The sequence below is a fragment of the Tachypleus tridentatus genome, chromosome 4 (assembly GCF_004210375.1).
Source record: "Tachypleus tridentatus isolate NWPU-2018 chromosome 4, ASM421037v1, whole genome shotgun sequence".
Classification (NCBI taxonomy): domain Eukaryota; kingdom Metazoa; phylum Arthropoda; class Merostomata; order Xiphosura; family Limulidae; genus Tachypleus; species Tachypleus tridentatus.
Window position 1 is genome coordinate 95,855,863 of NC_134828.1, and position 12,488 is coordinate 95,868,350.

At 32.4% G+C, this 12,488-nt stretch overlaps 1 pseudogene across 1 annotated transcript; it reads left to right on the forward strand.

Moving 5' to 3' along the window:
- Nucleotides 1–6,291: 6,291 nt before the first annotated feature.
- Nucleotides 6,292–11,675, forward strand: LOC143249720 (hyaluronidase-1-like; annotated as a pseudogene). Its single transcript, XR_013027919.1, has 5 exons — nt 6,292–6,694; nt 8,665–8,907; nt 9,691–9,843; nt 11,123–11,327; nt 11,537–11,675. The product of XR_013027919.1 is annotated as a hyaluronidase-1-like (transcript).
- The last annotated feature ends 813 nt before the right edge of the window (nt 11,676–12,488 follow it).

A 12,488-nucleotide genomic window follows, 5' to 3' on the forward strand; every position in this document is an offset into this window, starting at 1 on the left:
ATACAATAAAGTGTTTTGTATTAGCTTTGAGCAGTAATTAATTAAAACATTAACCAGAAGATGACTTAGGAAAGTCGAAATTTTGTTCTCTCCTTTATTTATAAAAGTGTTAATATCTGTAGTAGCCTTTCTGAGGAACGAAATTTAACTGTTGCATTCAAGTACATTGTTATATGAATTTTACCTGTAGTTCTACCTTATCATCGTCTTTAGCCTGAGAAAGAAAAATAAAGCTAAGCACAATCCAGTAAAAGCAAATGTGATTCTGTCAATGCAAGTTTCATCCACTTTGTTTCTTAATAATAATCGTATTTGTTTTTCGTAAATTTGTGTAAATTCGCTATTTTGTAAACACACACACGAGGAAATCTCATATTTATTATTACTCATCTTTTTCATGGAAAAATATTCTGTTATTAGTGAATGTAACTTCCTGAAACTATTTTTTTGGGAAATAAATTTTTATTTGAAAATATAAATTCTATATAAATTTAAACATGTATGCAGCGCATTTGTTCTTACAACTATGTAGACAGTGAGTTCAGTATTTGAGACAGTGCACTTAAAGAAGCTTAAATCGACTGTGCATCTGAAATTAATATTTTTTTTTATTTTTCTCCAGTATTAAAAATTGTACATATAATTCAATACCATTGTTTTAAGTGTTTTCCTTTATTATTTGCATAAAGATTCATGTTTACATATCAATTTACACAGCATTATGTCTACTCCTATAAAGAACCGCTATTAGAAGGAAATTGTTTCTCATGACCCTTTCATACCTGCCATATAATATTTATAAAACCTATCGCCAGATCACGCTACTTTCGTTGTATTTTTGATAAATGCTACAGCTTGAGATAGATAATTTGTGCATTCCCAGTGTTTTTCACTCTTTCCTACTTTTACAAATGATAGAAAAATGAAATACATTTGATGAGCATCATAGGTATAAATAGTTAAAATAAGACGTCGAAAAAGTTAAAAATGTAAATTGAGTTTGCAACAGCAAACATTAATTTGTGTACGTTAAGATTCTCAAAATAGCGTTTCTGGGACGATCAATGGTAAGTTTACCGACATAACAACACTAAAATATAGGATTGAATTTCCCGACGTGGGAACAATGTGACTTTTATCTAAAATAATCAAACCGAAAAAAAGTTGTATCTGATCTTTGTACAAACTATAAGGAATTTAAAATATTTTTCGTTCGTTCACTAAAAACCTTAAAGCAGCTCTTTCTTTACATTTAGAAGGTAATAAGCGTTATGAAACATAATAAAGTGCGAACATTTCATTATGAAACATAATAAAGTGCGAACATTTCAGATGCAAATAATAAATCAATTTTGACTGAATATGTATTTTTTTTACATACTCCGGTTAGACAGTTCTGATTGTTTTATAAAAAAATAATACTGATTGAAAACATTGTAAATAAAAACTAGTTTTACTCCAAAAGCTTCATGGGTTCACTTATATATTTTTAATCAATCTAAATGAATTTGACAAATAATTTTGAGTGTTATAGACCCAGCCTAGATGATGAGTCTTGATGTTATATTTAGCTAAGGGACTCTTGGATGCTGTTTGTGGGAAACATAAAGTCAATCTGATCTGATTGCTATTTTTGATGATTTGAAACTAAATGCATAAAATGCTAATTTGAACTTAATCTTAATTAACTTTGTGAAGCTTGGAAAACAACTTTAATGCATTAGCTTAGACAGTTTCTGAATGTAATACAATATAGAGTTTTGCGTAATGATTAATCAAAACGTTTGAAGGGTTGTAGAATACTAATTCCAATTTTCTTTGGATTATGAAAAGCCGCAATATTTAGGGGCTAAAGAAAAGCTGGAATTATCATTTTATGAGTTTAGAAAGATAGGTATACGCCAGTTAGAAACTGTAATTATAATTAATACATTTAATGTAATAACAGCGTTGGTAAAATCTCACTTTTCACTTTGTTAGTAATGATAAAAGAACACAAAACCGTGCATAGTTATCAGAGGAAAACCACAATAAATGGAACAAATTGTCAGAGGTATGACATTAGAAAGAAAAATTCAGACACATTCTTGCGTCCGTTTCAGTCTCATGTGCTCTTCTCTCAGGGGCCGTATAGGCGTTTATCAACCAATTTATATCCATTCATGCGTCAGAATATCAAACTTTTCAAAGCTTGCTTCTTTTATGTGGTTTTTCACTTTTTAAGTATTGGTATTCTTATAAACCATATTTTCTATGTAATGATTTAAATTTCAGTTATAAGACGTAAGATATTAAAATAAAACTATTTATCAGAATTGATTTAAAATACCAAGAATGCTTCTAATTTGCTGCCAATTTTTAGAAAAAACCATTGAAAAAACGAGACAGTTGTGATCGGTAATTAGTTTTCATTTGATAGTATCATTTGGTTCAGTGAAGTATGTTGCTTTGATTAAAGATTTGGATCATTATTAATTATTGCGTATATATTATGTTACTCAATTGAGTTGCTCTAAAATTATGAATTTATTTTGTTTATAATTAGTCGTAGCGAAATTAGTTATGTATTTTCGTCGCAATGTGATTTGTAAAAATGTTCAGTCACACAAGTTAGAACAGTGTGCAAATAAAAACAACGTTTAGAAGCGTTGAGTAAGAAATGAATTAATCTATTAAGTTCTGTGGACTGGACTTCGCATTGTTTTTATTAAATAACACTATGTAACACAAATTTTGTTTTTGATGGTATATGTTATTTCGTAATTGCTTATGTTGCAAAAGTTCAGAATATGACCATTATTCCCTTCAAACGTTGCTCTTGTGACCTGGATATTGAAATTTAGAAATTAACCTATCTTCTATGTAAAAACGGGCAAATTCGCACGTGTTCATTTATATAAAGTCTGAATAAAACAACATATAAATCAAGATTTACGTGTATTTATACTAAAGTTATACAAAAATGGTTAGAAGTGAGTAATTTTTCGAGATTTGCGACTGTAATGTAAATCACTTTCACGTATCAGCCCCCAAATATAGTCTCCCATCATGTTTTCGTTATACGCTTCCAGGTCACAAAAGCAAAGTTTGAAGAGAAAATATGTCTTTTCCATTTACTTTAAGCATAAGCAATGGGGAAATAACTTTCTGCCCAGGAACAAGTAAAAGTAAAAATTATGTTACATAGTGTAGTTTAACAGAATGACATTCTTTAGGTTTTCACTTTAAATACAAGCCGCCAGATGGCAATAATGACGTATCAACCTTAGACAAAGGGAAAGAGAAGTTGTTGTTACTGTTTTTTGAATTTCGCACAAAGGTACTGGAGGGCTATCTGCGCTAGCCGTCCATCATTTCGCTGTGTAAGACTAGAGGGAAGGCAGCTTGTCATCACCACCCACCGCCAAATCTTGGGTTACTCTTTTACCAAAGAATAGTGGAGTTGAGCGTCACATTATAACGCCTACACGGCTGAAAGGGCGAGCATGTTTGTCGCGACGGGGATGTGAACCCGCGACCCTCAGATGACGAGTCGCACGCTTTAACACGCTTGGCCATGCCGGGCCCCATGAACGTTAAAATGGACGTTTTTAAATATTGTGATATACTTCTGAGTTGTGTATCTCATAACAAAAAATATGGTCTACAATAAAATACATGTGTATGTATTCTTACAGAAAAGCCACACCGGGCTATCTCCTGAGTCCACCGAGGAGAATCGAACCCGTAATTTTAGTATTGTAAATCGGTAGTTTTACCGATGTACTAACAACAGACTATAACACACTACACTCTTCTTTTTACGTTAAATCAGTTTATAAATTTACATAAAACCATTCGCCCAAGTAATAAGATTAACTTTTAGTTTTGAGCTTTTGATAATTAGAGAAAAAACTAAATGCATTTTTATGAAATTATTAATACATTATAGTGCACGAGAAAATTATTTCATGTTTCTAAGTTGCTGCATTCTGTTTTCGATCTAGAACTCACACATTTGTCTTTTAAAACCACAACTGTTTACAATAACAACTTACCAAGATCTATGTATTGTTGAACGTCTTCAAAGCGTATTTATTTAGATATAAGAGAGTTTTAGTTTTTAGAACGTAAACACCAATGCAGCTATTATAAGATATACGGGAATTTGGTAATGTTAAGCGTGACAACACAACCTGTCTTTACCAATTTCATCTCCCCCTCTTCTTTGCGTGAGGTTGACACGTGTGCGACGCCCTCTGGCAACGTGCCTGACATCTGGCGTTTTAACTGCGAACAACGTTATAACATTTATATTACGGGGATCGCGCAAGAGTTTCATAAAAATATATATATTACATAGTTAACGAAGAAAAATTAAAATGTATTATCATATGAAAATTGTTCTTAGAAAGTACGATGAATTCTCCATATACGAACACTTAAAACGATCAACAATCAATAATATAAGTTCCCCATTAATGCAAGATTACTCCAAGTTAATCTTGGAAGCTGCATATTTAGTTGCAATATGAAATACGTAAAGCTTGAATCAGGTAACAAAACTCACATCATTATATTTTATATGTCCTTTACAACAGTTTACGATTATCCAATCTTAATTTCTCGTGAGCTCACTTTCATGAACCAAATGTTTGTTTCTTAAAGCCAGGGGCTGGTTTTGAAAATCATGTTATACTTGGTACTAAAATATTCTTGTTGCATTATGGAAATGCTGTTTGTGACAGCTTTAGTTTTCTGTTCATAGACGTTTTGAAACGAAAATATGGTTGTTGTTTTTCAAGTAGAAATTCATTTAATAACGTAAGTTTAGAATTATAACATTCTGTTTCTCTGTTCCTGATTTGTTTTCAAGTGTAACTAGATGTTATTCATTAAGAGTTCCAATTCTTAATCCAGTTTTCTCGCCCACATACTAAATCTATTGTTTCCTCATCCTTTCTTTATTATGATAGATATATGAAATTGTATATACGAGATGTAGAAATACAAATATCTTTGTTTATTGATGTTCATTAATTTAAAATATAAATTTAAACACAATAAATTAACGTACAAATTCCTCATCTTCAACCTGAGACTATTATAAAACATAATCGAATTATCCTGATGGATAAATGACTGTTGTAAACATGTTGCTCAGATGTGTGGTTGTTGTTTCTGAAGTGCGTTTTTCACGTTTCTAAGAAGGACATAAGCTGTAAAATGGCATTTAATTTATAAAGGGGGCCCGGCATGGCCAAGTGTGTTAAGGCGTTCGACTCGTAATCCGTGAGTCGCGGGTTCGAATCCCGGTCGCACCAAACATGCTCACCCTTTCATCCGTGGGGGCATTATAATGTGACGGTCAATCCCCCTATTCGTTGGTAAAAGAGTAGTCCCAGAGTTGGCGGTGGGTGTTGATGACTAGCTGCCTTCCCTCTAGTCTTACACTGCTAAATTAGGGACAGCTAGCGCAGATAGTCCTCGAGTAGCTTTGCGCGAAATTCAAAAAAAAATGAAAAACAATAAAGGGTAAACGTCGTTTTAAAATAATGAGGCTTACGATAATATGTGTTTGTATGAGAAGTGAAGTCCAGAAAATTGCTTGTTTGATTATTTTGAATTTCGCGCAAAGCTACACGAAAGGGCTGAAAGGGCGAGCATGTTTGGTGTGACGGGATTCGATCCCGCGACTCTCGAATTGCAAGTCGAGAGCCTCAATCCACCTTGCCTAGTCCACAAGAACTGGAAGATTCATGATTAGACAAAACACTTAATGTAGATAGAAGTAAAAGTAAAATATTTGTTAAACATATTAAATATATTAGACTGAGTAACAATACACATATAAACTAAAATATTAAAGTAATACTTATGAAAGAAAAGTGTTACTCACAGAGAAAATGATAAGTAACGTTATTGAAGAAATGATAAAAAAAATCGCTGAAAAATAGAATTTTCTAATATTTTCAGAAAGATTGAATTAAAGTCTCGAATTTCTCACACACGAGAAATATTTGAGCTGGTCAAAACAAATCTAATATTTAGTGTGTTTTGGCCGAATTAGATAAACTTCTCATCTTAACTTTGTCTAATCTTCATCAGTTCATGGTGAGTCACCATTTTGCAACAAAACATATTTAACAAAACATATTGAAGGGCGGGGGTTAAGCAATAAGTCAGGTGATGTTCCTCTTTCTTGGAGAAGGGGTACCATATGTTTCTGAACAATACCTATAATTCATCAAAACCAGCTGTCCTTTAATAACACTTGTTATATTAATCCTATAAATTCTGTAGTAGTCGACCATTCACAAGCATTAGACAAGATAAGTGTTTTCACATCCAACAAGTGTAGCATTATCTCAGACGAAGTAATTTCTGGACGAAAAAAACACAAAAAAAAAACTCTTTCTATAAAATGCAGATAAAGCTTTCCTTGATTTGTTGTCTCACGTTTATATTACTCATAAGTCTTGATGAGTACGCTGCCGAAGAAGATATAAACTTTAAAGTTTTTTGGAATGTTCCGTCTTATATATGTTCAAAGAAATATGGAATAAATGTCACCGACTCACTAAGAAAGTTTGGGGTGCTTGTGAATACTGCAGAGAAGTTCAGGGGAGACTCTATTACAATATTTTATGCAAAGGACCTTGGACTTTATCCAAGGATTGAAGAAGGTTCGTACATTAATGGCGGACACCCTCAGGTATGTTTTATTTACTGATGTGAGAAATAAATAATCCCATTCTTGTATATAACTGGTATAATGTTTTGTAAAAAGAATGTTCCGAAAAGTAACACTAATTGACATACCTTCATAAAGTATCTTAATTTAATAAGAATAACAATACACCGACATATATATATATTACTGTTTCGTTGATAAAGTTTCTTTAAAATTGCTGAATATTTTCTTTAGGTTCTCATTTTTATGTTCTTTAGGTTATTTTTGAAATTTCTTTAGGTTCTCATCCATAATATTCTACAGTTAATTTGAATGTGTATAAATATGTATATATACATTCATAAGGTGTCTGAAAAGTCATACAATTCCCAGCAGTTGTGAAGTATCGAATATCTGCTGACGGAATTGTGCATTTAGACATATCGAGGGCAAATTCTCTACCGGACAATATTTTTACTTCATATGGTGTACTGACGTAAAGATGAAATGAAAAACAATCAGAGATTTTTTGTGAAACTATTGCTTTGAAATGAAATATTTCAATTGCTATAACGCACAGAAATATCACTCCATGATTATTTTATTTATTGTTTTTCTTATGTGTTTGACATAGATTTTTAACTGGAAAATATTTCGTTTTAATACATTATATATACAGAATGCGGACAAAAGAAAGTGGCTACCCTTGAAAATGTTGCTACTTTGTTATATTTTTTATTAGATAACAGAATTCACTCGACAAGATCTGTCCACATATGGTCTGAAATCGAATTTTAACGCTGACTTTGGTAAATACCTGAATTTTCACGATTTTAATTGCATTGCAAAACGCCAAGCGAAAGCTATCTGCGCTAGCCGTCCATAATTTAGCAGTGTAAGACGTGAGGGAAGGCAGCTAGTCATCAACACCTACCGCCAACTTTGGGGCTAGTCTTTCACCAACGAATAGTGGGATTGACCATAACATTAAAACGCCTTTACGCTGAAAGCATATATGGTATGAGCGGGATTTGAACCCGCAACCCTTGGATTACGAGTCGAATGCCTGAATACGCCTGGCCATGCCGGAACATCCACCATTTACTACAGTTCTTTTGAATATATATCGGTGGTTAAAATACATATATATATATATATATATACACGTATACATACACACACAAGAAGTATCAAAAGCGTCAAATTCCCTGTTGTTGCACAGTGACTGTGAATTATCAAAATCTGTTTACGTAATACTGTTTAAACAGATTGACGACATTTTTTTTTACCTGACATTTTTACTGACATAAAGGTCAAATATTCCTTTGAGGTAAAATGGTTCGATAGTTATAGCTCACAGATATACTGAGTTTAAACTGATATTCCTGAGCGAGTGGCTGCCATCCTTCTTTGTGAACTTCAAAAGTTCATCTTCCGTGTTTCGATTGCGATCTTTCGTTAGTCGGTTTAACGCAGGCCATAAATGTTCTATCGGATTAATATCAGGTGTACAAAACGTTTTATAAAAAAAAAATGTAACATGAATAACGAGAAATTCAAGTATTTACAAAAGCCAGTGTTAAACATAGTATTTGAGATTATCTTTGAACAAATCTCGTCGAGTGCGTTCTAAGATACATAGTTTTAATATATTTTCTGTTATGTAATAAAAGATGTAATAATTAACATTTGTTCACTCCCTGCATACAAAATGAAATAAATAGCTTAATCATTATTATTAACATTACTTTTCAAAAGAAGATTAAACCCAGCACGAAAAGAATAACGAACTTAATATAAAATATGCTTTAAATTTTTTTTTCAAAATCCATTATTAGTGCTTATTATATATATTTACTCATATAGAAATTAATATTTTAGTGAATCGATCATATGTTATATGATATAACTGCTGAACAGAACAGTAAAGCTTGTTTTCTATTGATTCTCAGATAAACTCTATATAACAAACCAAGTAAGTTATAATTTTAGACCCCACAACTTTTATTCAGCTTAGTGATATGAATAAGCACCTTGAGAAGGCTAAGAACGATATTGAAACGAAAATACCAAGTAAAGATTTTGATGGTCTTGCCGTTATCGACTGGGAATCTTGGAGACCAGTGTGGGAGTATAACTGGGGCGGTTTTCGGCAGTACCAGACAATATCACGTGAGCTTGTAAAGAACAACATCAAACTGGTCAGCAGAAGAAGTGGACGAGAAAGCTGCAGCTGAATGGGAAGAGGCTGCCAAGTAAGATTAACACTAGTTAAGAGTTAACCAACTTGATGTGTCCATCACGGGAATCGAGCCCCGAATCTAGTATTATAAGTTCGTAAATTTAAGTTCGTAAATATCTAAGTTGTTTTTTTGCTATTGAGAATTCTTCGCGATTGAATATGAACGAAATTTCTTCCTGTGGTATTCTCATAAAGTATAAATAAAATTTTATTATCTTTATCAAATAACCAGAAAGATAGATTCATTAGTGTTCGGTTACAGTGTGTAATAATGATCGTTAAAACGATCTTAGATTTGGGTGTTTTTCACTTATGGAAACAGCACTGAAGCATCTATCAGTTTAAAGTCAACCACAATAGACAGGAGAAAGAGATCACCAAACTTCAAAAGAAATTCTGAATCACGTTTTAGAATGGCAAACGACCTTCAATGCAAACAAAAACAACAAGTTCGAGTTAAAGCTAATGTGATTAATATCACACGTGTTTCATTTTAAAGAATGATTTCACAACCGAAGCAACTAGTATTGATTATTGTTAGTTTCTAACATGTATATGTTTAGGGAAACTGCAAATTTCAGTGATGTGAATATTTTCACCTACAATATCTACCGTTAAACTTTCAATACAATTAAAAGTCATGTTGAGAGAAAATCTCAAATTGATTTTCAATTCATAACTCAGTTTATGTTGTTGAACTAGATTGTATATTTATAGTTATAAGATTGTGTTTGCGATTTACTGTAGACAGGATTTTGTTTTTATTAGTAATATACTTTTTTCTTTCAAAATATAGGGTTTGGATGCTTGATACGTTACTCATGGGTAAAACTGAACGCCCTCTTGGTAAATGGTGCTACTATTTATTTCCTGACTGTTACAATTATAAAAATAAAGATCAGCCAGATGAATACTTGTGTAGAGAAAGTGTTGTAGCTGGAAACAACAAGTAAGTGGCATGCTTACATTAAAGTATTTACGTATGAATATCCCTTCCAATAATTTATATGTAATTTTGTTGCTTAAGTAAATAACTAGGTCGAAAATACGACGTTAATCATTAACTATATAATACAATGGTGATTAACCTTTAAAACTGGATTGTTGTAGCTGTGTGTATCCTTTCAGAACTAGATTGCTGTAATTGTAGTCGCCTTTTGAATTAGATTATTGTAACTGTAATTTATTTTCTAAATTTGGAACTTGTTTGAATTCGTGTTTACACTATACTGTTAGGCCATTTTCAATGTTTCTTAAATTGTTTTATTTTATTTCATATGTTAATGCGTCCGTTAAAACTAATTATAAAACACTGCAGATGGCAATAGAATACATTTGGCTGAGATATATGAACCGAATTTATTGTTAATTTAATTGAACAATGAATATAACTTATATGATAATATCTAATCACCACCATCCATCGTCGCATTATAAAGAATGGAATCACGTGATCCTCAGAAAACAAGCCAGACATCCTAACCGCTGAGCCACGCGGGGCTCGTAAAGTAGTGAACAAACAGAATGAAGTATTCTTTTACACAAATTTAGCAAGCATTTAAACTTTGTAGGAAACTAATTTCCTTATTTCAGTCTGACTGCTGAGTTAAAAAATAGAACATATCTGTGGGGAGTTTAATCTAAGATAGTTCTAATACAATGCTTCTGTTTCATAATGAGTCACAACAGCAGTATGAAACAATTCTAGTGTGTCACCTGTTTCTACAAATTGTTATAGTTTAAGCTAAGTTTTAAGATGTTATGCTTGACAGTAAAAGGGAATGTAAATAAAAAAATGAAAAGTGAGAGTAAACAAGAATATGTAACGGCATGTGAATCCACATTCTGTCTTTCTTATCCAGTGCTAACAAGGTATTTCGGACAATACCTGGACTCATAAGGCTAACTTAGGCTGTTCTAGCACTTTATAAAATAATTTGCTTACAATATCCGTAAAATTAGTTCAATATTTTATAAATCAATTAAAAGAAATATTTGATAAAATATCTGGTGTTACTCAGTCTCATGTTTCTTGTTTGCATAAGTTTAACTTTTGAAATGTATTTCGTTTATGGTTGATGAATATTTAGCTTTCATATTTTAGTTGTTGTAAAACAACATAAACCACTTTTGTTTTAGTTAAGTTAATTATGTCTCAACACTAAAATTTATAAAGACTGAAATAATTATTGGAAATGTCTGAAATTTAATCTTGATGTCTTTATCAGGTTAAGGTGGCTTTGGGAAACAAGTACTGCCCTCTGTCCGTCAATTTATCTTCACAAGAAGAAACTGGATGCGACAAATTTTACACAACGTATTTGGTTTACCCACGGTCGTTTGGCGGAAGCTTTACGCGTCCGAAGCTCTGATGTTCCTATTTATCCATACATAAATTACTTTCCGCTCGGTAGTGACTCAACTGTACCTGAGGTTAGTTTTCTTTTCGTTCAGTTCTGAATCCAAAAACATATTTTGCTTGTCAAAATTTTATCATAAATCTTTCAAATATTCACTATAACTTGGAGCTTCTACATAGATGAAGAAAAGCATATTTATAATTATACTTTAAAAGTCATTTATCAGCACATTATAGTGTGTGTATGTTATGTATATTAATACTGTTCTTCTCATTTCTTTAGGAAGATTTTTACCGAATGATGGCTCAGACAGCAGGCTTGGGTATGGAAGGTGTTGTAGTTTGGGGATCTTCCTTTCATATTGCCAGTCAAAAGACTGTAACACATTGGACGAATATGTAACGTCTGTAATTGGTCCAGCAACAAAACAATAACAAGCAACGTCTTAAAATGTGCAGAAACCGTGTGCAAAGGACAGGGTCGCTGCGCCTGGTTGGCCAACCCTACTCAGGATGGCGAGAATTAACGAATCCAACCGACCCTCACTTTTCGTTTAATGATATAACGTGTACTAATGTTTCTAAACAGTAACTTGTAAACTACAGACTGTAACTGCAGGTCTAATTAAGTATAATTTTATTTGTTAAGGGTCTTTACTTGTACTTGCACCAACCTGAGCACGTTGCTTTAAAATAAACCACTGCTAGTCAGAAAACAAACAGTTATTGATTACTTCATGATTAATACTAAACATATTTGATTTTCATGTGTACTATTATCAGAAGATCAAATAAACACCTTGATGTTGAAATGCATTTACTAAACGCAATAAAATACGTATCAACTGTTTAATGAAATATACCAACCGAGAACAGAATTAACAAGGTCCTTACGAGCCAGTGGGAAACATTATTGTTGAAAACTATCCAATCCGGTTTTTTTTAATTTGAGATAAATTACTTAGGCATTTTTACTGAATAAAAATTAGACACTTCGTATAGTCACTTACGGTTGAGACTGAAAATGTTTGATTTTAGGAAAGAAGGTGACTGAAATCCATCAATGTATCACGAGCTTAACGGCCAAACACAAGAATCATGGAAGTTTCAAAATAACACACACAGTTATTCAGGAACTGGTTAGAACCTCCTCGGTAAATATTGTGCAGTAAGATCTGTACAATAATTTGCCTGTAGCTACTTTCAAAGTATTCCTGTCTGCTCATCCTACTGCT